General features: G+C 42.4%; 1 pseudogene; it reads left to right on the top strand.

Annotated features, from left to right (window-relative positions):
* The first annotated feature begins 741 nt into the window (after positions 1 to 741).
* Positions 742 to 3784, top strand: LOC144310110 (bromodomain-containing protein 3-like; annotated as a pseudogene).
* Positions 3785 to 13941: the final 10157 nt, after the last annotated feature.

Genomic DNA, 13941 nt, shown 5'->3' on the forward strand with positions numbered 1-13941 from the left:
CTCTTGCACATAAGCTCAAACTATCACAGTTTCTTTAATAAATCAAGATTACTTTCCTCCTCACTCATTTTAATGCCTTACCACAGTCCATTTCTTCTGTTTGGAACCTCCCATTTATGTTCACTTAGCTATTCAAATTCATTCTATCACATCCTTTTAAAAGTTAATGAGATTCATATAGTCAATGGATCTTGACAAAGGACTAGACAACACAGTGAAAGAAAAGGACAGTATTTTCAACAAATGATAATGTAAAACTGGACACCACATGCAAAAATACTGAGTCCAGACACAGACTTCACATCCTTCACAAATATAAACTCAGATCACAGTTCTAAATATAAAATGCAGAATTATAAAACCTCTGCAAGATAATGTAGGAGAAAATGCAGGTGAACTTGGGTATGGCTATGATTTTGATCCAACACCAGGGCATAATCCATGAAAGAAATAACTGATACACTGGACTCCATTAAAATTTTCTGTTCTGCAAACAGCAATGTCAAGAGAATAAGAAGACAAAGCACAGAGTTGGAGAAAATATTTACAAAAGAACCATCTAATAAAGAACTGTTATCCAGAATCTATATAGGGAGCGGAGGGACGGCCGTCGGAGCCGCCGAGGCCAAGTGCTGCCTGGCTGGGCCTACAAAGGGGATGTCAGGCCTCCAAAAGGAGCGCAGTGGAAGCGAGGGCCTCCCTGAGCCGCTGCTGTGACGGCCAGTGAGCGAGCCGCGGAGGATGTCCACCACCAGGACGGTCGCGCCCGCGGGGATCCCGGGGAACCCGCGGGAGGTCTCCAACCCCGCCAAGCCTGGCCGCAAGACCAAGCAGCTGCAGTACCGCAGAACGTGGTGGTAAAGACGCCCTGGAATCACCAGCTCGCCTGGCCCTTCTACCAGCCCGTGGATGCAATCAAGCTAAACTTGCCCGATTACCATAAAATCATAAACACCCAATGGATATGGGGACTATTCAGAAGAGACTAGAAAATAATTATTACTGGAGCGCCAGCGAATGCGTGCAGGACTTCCACACCATGTTTACAAATTGTTACATTTACAACAAGCCCACAGATGACACAGTGCTAACGGCCCAAGCCTTAGAGAAAATTTTTCTGCAGAGAGTGGCCCAGGTGCCCCAGGACGAAGTTGAATTATTACCCCCTGCTCCGAAGGGCAAAGGCCGGAACGCGGCGCAGGAACCCGGAGTGCAGGTGGGCAGCAAGTGGTGGCCGTGTCCTCTGTCTCCCCAGCAACCCCCTTCCAGAGCGTCCCCCCACTGTCTCCAGACGCCTGTCATTGCTGCCCCCCCTCTGCCAACCATTACCGCAAACATCACGTCGGTCCCTGCGCCCCCGCCGCCGCCCCACCCCCTCCCTCGACGCCCATCATCCATCCCTGTGGTCCCTCCCACAGCGCCTGTCGTCAAGGAAAAGGGTGCAAAGCGGAAAGCAGCCACCACGACGCCCACTCCATCCGCGAGCCGGAGCGAATCGCCGCCGCCATCGTCAGACCCCAAGCAGGCCGAGGTGGGGGCTCGGCGAGAGAGTGGGGGCCGCCCCATCGCACCGCCCTGGAAGGGTCTAGAGGACGGCGAGGTGCCTCAGCATGCGGGCCGGAAGGGCGAGCTGCCGAGCACTCGCGGCACTGTGACAGCGTCCTCGAGGAAAGGCCGTGCAAGAAGCGTGCGGCCTGCGCCTGGCCCTTCTCCAGCCGGTGGACGCCGAGGCCCTGGAGCTGCACGACTACCACGACGTCACCGAGCACCCGATGGACCTCAGCACTGTCAAGAAGACGGACAGTCGCGAGTGCCCAGACGCGCAGGGCTTCGCTGCTGACATCCGGTTCATGTTCTCCAGCTGTTACCAGTACAACCCCCAGGCCACAAGGTGGTGGCCGTGGCCAGGAAGCTGCGGCCGTGTTTGAGGTGCGGTTTGCTAAGATGCCGGCTGAGCCGGGGGAGGCGCCGGCCCTGCCTGCGCCCGCAGCCCCCGTGCTGAGCAGGGGCGCCGAGAGCAGCCGCAGCAGCGAGGAGAGCTCGGAGGAGGAGGAGGAGGAGGAGGAGGAGGAGGAGGAGGAGGAGGAGGAGGAGGAGGAAGAGGAGGAGGAAGAGGAGGAGGAGGAGGAGGAGGAGGAGGAAGAGGAGGAGGAAGAGGAGGAGGAGGAGGAGGAGGAGGAGGAGGAGGAGGAGGAGGAGGAGCAGGAGCGGGCCCGGCTGGCGGAGCTGCAGGAGCAGCTGAAGGCTGTGCAGGAGCAGCTCGCCGCCCTGTCGCGGGCCCGGGAACAAGCCAGAGAGGAAGAAGGAGCCGAAGGGAAAGGAGGAGAAGGAGGAGGACGCGGACGAAGACGAGGACACGGAGAGGCACAAGGCCAAGTCTGAGGACGAGAAGGCCAAGGGGGCCCCGCCGCCAAGCAGGCCCAACCGAAGAGGGCTCCCGCTGAGAAGGCCGGCAGCGCGGCCAGGCCAGCAGGCAGCCGAAGCAGGGCGGCAAGCAGGCATCGGCCTCGACGACCCGGAGAGGAGGAGCAAGGCCTGCCCGTGAGCTAGGCCGAGGGCGCCAGCTCAGCCTAGACCACCCGGCTGCCCGGGGACACGGGGCTGCGGGGTCCACTTCATCCAGTCCCGGAGCCCTCGCTCAGGGACCCAGGCCTGAGCAGAGAGAGATTGACTTTGAGCCTCTGAAACCCACCACTGTGCGGGAGCTAGAGAGATGCGTCAAGTGTTGTTGACAGGAAAAGCCAAGGGAGCCTTTCTCCACGAGCGGGAAGAAGCAGGCGGCCAAGTCCAAGGAGGAGTTAGCTCCGGAAAGGAAGGAGTCGGAGACGCGCGGCAGGACGTCCGTGGGCAGCTGAACAACAACGAGAAGCCTGCCAAGGAGGAGAAAGCGGGCTCTGCGCCCTCGGGAGGGCCGCCCGGCTCAGCAGCAGCAGCTCCTCGGTCCGGGAGCAGCAGTTCGGCGGATCCAGCTCCACTGCAGCGACTCAGACTGAGCGCTGGACTCGCACATCAGGACAAAACCAGCGAAGTCGCACCCGCCGGAACTCTGCAGTGTCCCTTGCTCTGGTTGATCTGCTGCTCTGGTTCCGCGCCTGCAGGTTTTCTTTAAAACTCAGTGTTACGGAATCCAGGGATCCCGGGTGGCGCAGCGGTTTGGCGCCTGCCTCTGGCCCAGGGCGCGATCCTGGAGCCCCGGGATCGAGTCCCACGTCGGGCTCCCGGTGCATGGAGCCTGCTTCTCCCTCTGCCTGTGTCTCTGCCTCTCTCTCTCTCTCTCTCTGTGACTATCATAAATAAATAAAAATTAAAAAAGATAAATAAACTCAGTGTTATGGAATCTTCCAGTTTTGGCTTTAATAGGTCTAAGATCTTTCTCGTGTGTATGTGAGGCTTTATGAGAAGGTGTGAACCCGCATAAAGCCTTCCCTTCCTTACTGAGTTGAGTTGCTTGGAGACGGCAACTTCAAACGCTGACCTGATGACCGTAGAAAACCATGTCAGATGTGATCTGAAGTTTCTTGCAAAGCCCCTTTCTTATGCCCAAGCTGGTCTGTAGCTCCAGAAAGCATTGTTTGAAAGGAAGTTTCTCTGAGATGGTACTGCACCGAAGGCTGTCAGCTTTGCAAACAGGCGATGTCTCTGTCCCCCCAGCTCAGCCCCGCGGCTGGGGTCACCTCTTGCTGCAGGGTGGGGGGACTGTGGAGGTGCTGCGGGCTCCAGTCCGGGCTTCTGCAGGGGTGGGGAGAGGCGGGTGGGCACCGAGGGAGGGGCCTCGGGAGCTCCTGGGAGGGAACACGGGGGCGCGTGTGCCACGGGCAGCTTTCCATACACTGAAACTTTTACCTCAACTGAAAAAAAAAAGATAAAAAAACAAAACTAAACTAAAGGAGACTTTTTTGTAAGGTTCAGCAATTTTCTACGAAAATCTAATGTAAATTTCACTATCTACATGGTAAAGTTCTGCAAGGCAAGGAGACATGGGCTGCTAAGGAAACTTGGTGTTGACTAGGGGAGGATCATTGTCTCTTCTTATACTTTTCATACACACTGCTAGTATGAAAATAGAAACAAAATGGACCAGAGCGATACTTACGGGAGAAAAGAAAAAGACTTGAGAAGTTCTGACATACAAGCAAAAACAAAAACAAAAAATGCCCCTTATAGTTCTAATTTATAACTTTTAGAGTGAAGAACAATGATCTTGCAGAAAAATAAAATCCAAAGGAGCTCAAAGAAAAGGCACAGGAAAAAAAACTACTCTCTCCATAGACATCCTTGATAATGTAACTTATTGAAATTTAATCTTGAATAATCATAGAAAAATACTTTCTTATTAAATATGGATCTTATTCTCAATAGAATTTTCAAATAAGAAAAATCTTTTATTTTTTGTCTTGACTCCATAGTATATACTTTATGTTTTATTATTTATTTCTACTCACCTGAATTTCTCTAATCCAGCAACATAATTATCTACAGCAAAGATTCTTCAAAATACCATGGGTTATTTACCAGATTTTACTTGTCTACAAAAAATATATATTTTCCCCCAGTCAGTGATCAGTGACTCCATAAATGGGAAGGAATGGACTTTTTCTCCATTTCTTGGTTTTATGTCACAGTAACGATGAAACTTTTACCTCAACAACTTCTCATTCCAGTCTTTTACAATCACTTCTGTCGAGGGACTGTGTTTGTTCACTGCCAAACAGTGTCTAAATTATAACTTGAGGACAATATGAAGATGACAATAAAAATCCAGTTTACTAAGAAGAAAACAACTAGATACCCTTCTTTCTACAAGGACTTATTTATGAATATGCACTTAATAAAAAATAAGATGCTCGATAATTAACAAATTTAGGTTTATTCTGCAGTTAGGTTTATAGAAAAGAGCATAAACTGGAAAATAGTCGCTTCATTCCCCATCTTCTATTTTAGGAAGACTTTAAATCTATAATGAAGTTTAAAAATGCCAAATCTCACACACAAAAAAAAAACACTTTCTTGAAACATTTTTTTCACAATATATGCAGAAAAAGCACAGCCCTAAATAGAAGACCAAGATGTGCACACACACACACACACACACACACACACACACATCCACATGCTCAATATATTCACAGCAAAAAAAACATAAGGGATGGGCAATTCAAGCTTTCTCCCAAAGCATACATGGGATGAAAGAAATTCCTAAATCTCAATGCAGAATAGAACAATTACTACCAGAGGGTAATGAATTAATGAAAACATGAATACAGTTACTACTGGAACTGGCTTCCGAAGCACCAACACACAAACTCATTCAAGACTCTCTTTTAGATCTCAGCTACAGAAATGCCAACCAACATGCCTATATTTAGCAGATATAGTAGTTTGAGGAAAAGCTACAATTAGTATTTTAAGTTTGAAAATGAACATCAGGGATTCCTGGGTGGCGCAGCGGTTTGGCGCCTGCCTTTGGCCCAGGGCGCGGTCCTGGAGACCCGGGATCGAATCCCACGTCGGGCTCCTGGTGCATGGAGCCTGCTTCTCCATCTGCCTGTGTCTCTGCCTCTCTCTCTCTATCATAAATAAATAAAAAAAATTAAAAAAAAGAAAATGAACATCATAAAAATAATAAATCACTCCTTTTTCCTATATTGCTCCACCTGTCTTTGCTTAGCCTTTACTGAATCCAAATGCTAAGTATTGACTTATGTGGTTTTCCTGTGAACACATAAAGTAGAAAATGAGAAATAGTTTAGATCTCAAAAAAGAAAAAAGCACATGACTCAAAAGTTTGCAGGCAGAAATAAATTACAGTGATCAAAAATATTGTTTGGGAATATTAAAATATCTTTACTGTGTACAGAGTTGTTTATGAAAACTTTGGCTTTCTCATCTACATTATACCATGGAGAATAGAACAAAATAATGTAAAAATGTCCTGTTTACACAACGTAGACTTGAGAAAATGCACCACTGGTGCTATTTGATGTATGAAATCTTCATTTTCCAGTATATGGGTTATTTTCTGGGACTAAATCAAGCTCAGTGTATTTTAGTCTGAGAAAGCTAATATGTTTTCACAAAAATAGAAACTTCTGAAGAGTATCTTCATGACCATGAGAGGATTAAAAGCAAATTTCAAAATGCACTTTAAGCACAGACAAACTAGAACATTTCTATTTTGTTGCTTTGACTGTTTTTTTAACATAGTGACCCTTAAGGGAAAAAAATGGGTGGGGGGCAAGGTGGCAGGAAGATAGGCTTCATAAAATACACTTAGGTTGAATTAAAGTAGTTGTAGTTTAGTATTCTAAATAAGGAAACATTCAATTAAATAATCAAGATTCTCAATAATCTGCAAATTGCTATAACCTCTAGTTTTGAAATCCCCAATTTTTTTTTTTTGAAATCCCCAATTTTTGAAAAAAATTCTTTTTTCGTGCCAAAATTGTGTTAAAACATATGTTTGGTATTCTCTTTCCTAAAAAGTTTGGAGATATTTTAGAAGCACCCAAAACCTAAATCCATGGCAAATTTAATAACTCTTTGGAGGTAAGTAATAGTCTCATCTAAAAGAAAGAGAAATCGAGTTGGGTTACAGATGCTTACAAAAATGAGAAAATTAGGATAAATTTCATTAAAAATATTAAATATCTGAAATTCTAGATTGCCAGTATTCCTTTTAAGGAGGATTTATGTTTATGAATAGAAATCCTCAGGGTGGTATTGTGTTTTTCTCCTCATAGGAAACGCCTGTTTTGTCAAGCAATTAAGGTTCTCTGTGGAGAAACTGATATGTCAGTCAGTCCACCACCAGACTCTCAGCCTAAAATCCATGGGCTTCTCTCCCTTTGCTGCAAAACAAAGACCCCTACTCTTATTCTCCTGAACTCTTTGTCTTTTCCTCAACTCAAGTGTCAGAATTTTTAACACATAGATTCATAAAAATGGGGTAAAAAAAACAATTTCTATAAATAAAACAGATCCACAGTATAACATTAACTCTGCCAAAAAATCAGACAAAGAAATAAAAATAAATACTCTAGAAATTTGGAGCTCATTTGCTAATTTTCTTTTTTTTTTAATTTATTTTTTTTAAATTTTTTTATTTATTTATGATAGTTACAGAGAGAGAGAGAGGTAGAGACATAGGCAGAGGGAGAAGCAGGCTCCATGCACCGGGAGCCCGATGTGGGATTCGATCCCAGGTCTCCAGGATCACGCCCTGGGCCAAAGGCAGGCGCCAAACCGCTGCGCCACCCAGGGATCCCCTCATTTGCTAATTTTCTAACTCAATTCACTATGATCATGGGTCCATAGCCAAATCATGGTCTCCTATCCTCTTTTCAACTATCTTATTAAGTATAATGTGATTAAATAAATAATTACTAAAGGGAAAGGATAATCTTTTTATTTAAAAAAAAGAACATGAAGAATCACATCACCAAGATGGCAACATAGGATATTCCTGACTTCACTCCCCTCCCAAAACAAATGAACAACTATTCAAGAGCAAGACAACATTGAAAGAACCCTAGAACATGATGGTGAGGTACTCCCCACACCTCAGAGGCCAAGACAAACTGCATAGGAAGAGAAGGGGCCACACGCTGGCTGCACTTCTCCCCCCAAATCCAGGCCATTTCAGCACCAACCTGAGGTCTCAACTAAGCCTCCAATTCTTCCAGTGGGAAAAGAGAGCACAGGGGGGAATAGCCAGCCCCCCAACTCAGCACTGTGGCTGCTTTGTTTGAACCCCTACTCTGATCTCATGCCTACACAGGGATTGCTGGAAAACTATAAGGTTCAAACACTGGGATTCTAACTGTGACAAAGAATAGGAGAGAGGCTTGCAACAACTAGCATACGACCTTGGCCGACCAAGTCCATACTTGCAGTGTCCAAGTAATAATACCAACCAGAGGCTTTCCTCATTATCAGAACCAAGATGGATATATACTCTGACCAGGGAATTAGCAGAATATAGATCTTATTTATTCTGATCAAATGAATACTGTTGACCATAGAGCCAAGTTTGCCTAAGCCCAGGCAGGGAACTGAATCACAGCTCCCTTCCTCGACTGTGGAGAGTATCTTCTAGTCCAATTTGACAAGAAGGGCTGGAGAAAACTCCTGAAAGCTTTGTGACCCAATAGCAGTCAAGCTGAGAAGCTGGTAGAATTGAAGTTGCACAGCGGCCCTGTTTGGTCAGGGAACTTGGGGAATGGATCAGCCTGAGTTGAAACAACAAACAAAGAACAATAGCAGCTTTAACTGCTTCTCCCACTGCACCCAGACAGGGAATCTAATTCATAACCCTGCTCATTGTTGAATGCCATCAGTCTATCCAACCAGAGAATCTAACCAAAGCACAAGGAAAGCTCTGTAGCCCATCCAACAGCCCTACCTACAGTGGCATTTGAACAAAGAGCATAGCCTGTGGCTTCCCCAGTCTGCAGAGCAAAACCAGTGGCCTCACCTGACCAAGCAACTCAGTGCAGACACTACACTGATTCGGGTCCACCAACAATGAGCTATACAGACCCTGGTTCTATCTGCTGTCATGCTAGGGAAGGGAAACTAATTCATAGTCTTATCTACTGCTGAATATAGTAGCCAGTCCAGACCATCCATGAAGCCTAACCAGATTAGGAGAGAATCCAAGCAATTGTAGAGAAGCCAGGCAACTGCAAAGCCCATCCTATAGCTTTTCTTAGGGAGGGAACCAAGCTGGCAGTCCTATACAACTCTCTCAGTCACTGGAACATCTCCTATCCCTGACCTTAAAGTATGAAGCATGGCCCCATCCAAGAAAAGACCACAATAGCAGACCCCATTTGCCCAAAGAAATTACCAGCAAATGCCCAGAAACTGAAACTGAGCTGAATGGTGAAGAAGTGTCTCTGCCAAAGCAAACTTGTCAAGTATGGAATTGGAGCCCAATTACTTAAATGCACAGATTCCAACATCAGGAATCAAAGATCATAAAAAAAAAAAAATCAGGTAAATAGGACACCACCAAAATAAACTCATAAAGATCCAAAAGCTAAACCTTAATAAATGGAGATCTAGGAACTGTCAGAAAGAATTCAAAGTGAACCACCTTTAGGAAGTTAGTGAACTACAAAACACACAAACACAGACACACACAGAAAAGCAAATGAAATTAGGAAAATAATGAATAATAAAAATGAGAACTTTGAAAGAGCAACCATCAAAAACAAATCCAAATATAATTCTTAGATTTGAAAAATAAGTAAACTGAAGAATTCAACAGAAAATGTCAAAAGTAGACTCAACCATGCAGAAGAGGGAATCAGTAACTTGAAAGAGAAGTCATGGAAAATAATCTAGAGGAGCAAAATGAAAAAAGAATGACAGAGAGTGAAAAATCCTACGGGAATTATGAATCACAATCAAAAGGAATGACATTTGCATTATAGGAATTTCCTGAAGGAGACAAGAAAGGGAGAAAGACCAGTAATGGCTGAAATGTCCCCTAATCTAGGGGAAAAAATGAACATCCAGATTCACCAGGTCCAGAGGACCTCAAATAGGATGAACCTGAATAGGGCTACACTGAGACACATTATAGTCAAACTGCCAAAAGTCAAAGACAAAGAAAGAATTTTAAGAGCAGTGCAGGAAAAAGTTACGCACAAAGGAACACCCAAAAGATTATTAACACATTTCTCACAAAAACATTTTAGTCAAAAATCAAAACAAAACATTTTAATCAAGGAATGGGATGACATACTCAAACTATTGGAGGAAAATAACTGTCAACCAAGTATTATTCTATATTGGCTAAACTGTCCCTTGAAACAAAGCAAGGATAAAGACTTCCCTGAGCAAATAACCAGTAAAGGAGTTCCTTATCACTATATCTACCTTACAAAAGATGCTAATGGAAGTTCTTTAAGTAAAGGAACAATAATTATCACAAAAACATAAAAAGATAGCAAAAATCTCAGTGGTAATGGTAAACATACAGTCATATATTCTGCAATATGGTAACAGGGATAGTTAATTCACTTAAAACTCTAGCTGAAGTTTTAAAAAATGTACTAAAAATAACTATGTTAATCTGTTATTACACAATGTAAAAGCAATAACCAAAAAGGAGGAGAGGGAGTAAAAGTGTAAAGGTTATCAATTTTATCAAAGTTGTATCAGTTTAAAATGAGGTGTTATAAGTTTAAGATATTATATGTAAGCCTCATTGTAATTACTAGGAAAATCCTTTAGTAATTACATAAAACATAGATAGGAACTCAAAGCACAATGATACCAAAAGACATCAAAACACACCCTAAAAAAGTAACAGGTTTAAATAAGAAATAATGGGTGTACAAAATAACCAGAAAATAATGAACAAAATGGCAATAGTAAATCCTTATCTATAAATAATTACTTTAGTTGTAAACAGATTTCTTCAATTAAAAGCCAGAAAATGGCTAAATGGATTAAAAACCATACCCAACATTATGGTGTCTAAAAAAGACTCACTTTACCCTCAAAGACACACAGAATAAAGGGATGAAAAAAGACGTTTCAAGCAAATGGCACTAAATTACTGGCACTAAATTTACTTACATTACATGTATTATAAAAATGATATGAGATAAAGAAGGTTATTATATAATGAGAAAATGGCCATTGCTTTAATAAGATAACAACAATTGTAAATATTTTGTGCATAACGTTGGAATACCTGAATATATATAAGGCAGAAACTGACGAAGCTCAAAGGAGAAATCAACAGTAATGCAATGGATAGATCATCCAGAAAACCAATCAGGAAACAGTATACCTAAAAAACATTACAGACCAAACAGACCTAACACATACATAAAACATTCTCTTCAACAATGGCAGAACAGATATTTTTATCAAGCAGGCAGGGAATACTTTTTTAGAACAGACCATAAACTTTGCAACAAAACAAGTCTTAGCAAACTCAGGAAGACTGAAATTACACCAAATATCTTTTTTGACTACCGTGCATGAAATTAAAAATCAATCCCAACAGGAAAGCTGGAAAACTCATGACCATATGCAAATTAAATAACACTCTCCTTAAAACCATTTGATCAATTGATAGTTAAAGGAGAAATAGAAAAGGTTTTTTTATTTTTTATTTTTTGAGACAAACAAAAATGAAAGTACAACATACCAGAACTTGTGGGCTATAATAAAAGCAATTCTAATTGGAAGTTCACAGCAATAAACATCTACATTAAGAAGCAAAAAAAGATCTTAAATAAGTAACCTAAGTCTCTAAGCCTTAAGGAACCAGAAAAAGTGGAACTGAGTCCAAAATTAGAAGAAATAAAAATGAAAGTAAACATAAATGAAATAGAGAATAGAAAAACAATAGAAAGGAATAGCCAAAGTAAGAGCTGGTTCTTTGAAAAGATAAATAAACCCTTAGGCAAACCCTTACGTACACTAACAAAGAAAAGGCAAAGGACCCAAATCAATAAAATTATAAATGTAAAAAAGCACATTACAAGTGATACTACAGAAATACAAAGACCTTAACAATATACCAATATACTACACAACATAGAATAAATGAAAAAAATTATCTGAAATGCACAACTTACCAAGAATGAATCAGGAAAAATTAGAAAATGCAACTAGACCATCTACTAGTTAGATGATTGAATAAGTAATCAAAAATGCCCCAAGGGGGAATAAACATTGTTAAAATGACCACAGGACGCAAAGCAATCTACAGATTTAATAAAATCTCCATCTACCAACAGCACTTTTCACAGACCTACATAATCCTAAAATTTGTATGGACCCACAAAAAACCCCAAAGAGCCAAAGCAATCTTGAAAAAGAAAAACAGAACTAGAAGTAGCACAATCCCAGATTTCCAGTTATATTGCAAAGCTGTAGTAATGAAAATCATATAGTACTGGCACAAAAATAGGCACATGGATCAAGAACAGAACAGAGGGCCCAGAAATAAGCCTGCAGTTATTAGGTTAATTAATCTACAACAAAGGAGGCAGGAATATGCAATGGGAAAGAGTCTCTTAACTAAAAGGTGCTGGGAAAACTGGACATTGAGAGCTTGTTTGGAGGTTCTAGCAGGGGAGCGCAGCTACTCGTGTACCCTTGACCGAAGATCGGTCCTCCTCTATCGGGGATGGTCGTCGTCTTCCACCGAGCACCCAGCTTCGGGAGGGACGCACATGGAGCAGTGAGAGAGGAAGGGGACACCCGCCTAGCCAGCCAGATCGCCGATCAACCCTGGTGATCAATGGGGTGACAGGTGTCGCAGCCAGATCGCCCTCACATCCAACAGCTACAAGCAAATGAATGAAGTTGGAACTACACCATACACAAAAATAAACTCACAATGGATTAAGGACCTAATTGGGAGACTTGAAACCATAAAAATCTCAGAAGACAACATATCTGATATCAGCCACAGAAACATTTTTCTAGATATGTCTCTAAAGCAAGAGAAATAAGAACAAAAATAAATTATTGCAACTACATCAAAATAAAAACTTGTGCATAGCAAAGGAAACCACCAAGAAAAGACAACCTACTGAATGAGAGAAGATATTTACAAATGACATATCTGATAAGGGATATCCAAAATATATAAAGAACTTCTACACTGAATGCCAAAAAAACCAATCCAATTTAAAAATGGGCAGAAGACATGAACAAACATTTCTCCAAAGATGATATGCAGATGGCCCACAGACACATGAAAAGATGCTCAACATCACTCACCATCAGGGAAATGCAAATCAAAACTGCAATGAGATATTACCTCACATGGGTCAGAATGGCTAAAATTAACAACACAGGAAACAGACGTTGGCAAGTATATGAAGAAAAAGGAACTTTTGTGCAATAATGGTGGGAATGCAAACTCAAGTGCATCCATTGTGGTAAACAACTTGGGATTTCCTCACAAAATTAAATATAGAAGTTCTATATGATCCAGTAATTCCACTGCTGGGTATTTACCCAAAGAATATGAAAACACTAATTTGAAAGATACATGCATCCCTATGTTTGCTGAAATATTATTTTTAATAGCCAAATTATTGAAGCAGTTCAAGCATCCATCAATAGGTGAAAGGATAAGAAGAGGTTGTGGGGATTCCCAGGTGGCTCAGCGGTTTAGCGCCACCTTTGGCCCAGGGCATGATCCTGGGGTCCCGGGACCGAGTACCACATCGGGCTCCCTACATGGGGCCTGCTTCTCCCTCTGCCTGTGTCGCTGTGTCTCTGCTCCCCCCCTCTCTCTCTCTCTCTCTCTCTCTCTCTCTCATAAATAAAATCTTAAAAAAAGAAGAGGTGGTGGACACACACACACACACACACACACACACACTAGAATATTACCCAGCCATAAAGAAAAAAAGAAATCTTGCCATTTGCAACAACATGGAATGATCTTAGAGGGTATAATGCTAAATGAAATAAGTCAGAGAAAGATAAATCCCATATGATTTCACTCACATGTGGAATTTAAGAAACAAAACAAAAAAGACATACCTAAAACAGACTTTTTAAAAAAATTTATTTATAATAGTCACAGAGAGAGAGAGAGAGAGAGGCAGAGACACAGGCAGAGGGAGAAGCAGGCTCCATGCACCGGGAACCCGACGTGGGACTCGATCCCCAGTCTCCAGGATCGCCCCCTGGGCCAAAGGCAGGCGCAACTGCTGCGCCACCCAGGGATCCCTAAAACAGACTTTTAAATATAGAAAACAAACTGGTGGTTGACAGAGGGGAGGTAGGTGGGAAGATATGAGCAATGAGTGAAGGGGATTAAGAGTACATTCATTATGATGAGCACTAAGTAATGTATGGAGTTCCTGAATCGCTTTATTGTATGCTTGAAATTAATATAACACTGTATGTTAACTATAGTGGAATTTTTAAAATAAATAATTTTTTAAAGCT

Source organism: Canis aureus, unplaced genomic scaffold, assembly GCF_053574225.1.
Source record: "Canis aureus isolate CA01 unplaced genomic scaffold, VMU_Caureus_v.1.0 ptg000417l_RagTag, whole genome shotgun sequence".
In the NCBI taxonomy this organism is placed as follows: Eukaryota; Metazoa; Chordata; class Mammalia; order Carnivora; family Canidae; genus Canis; species Canis aureus.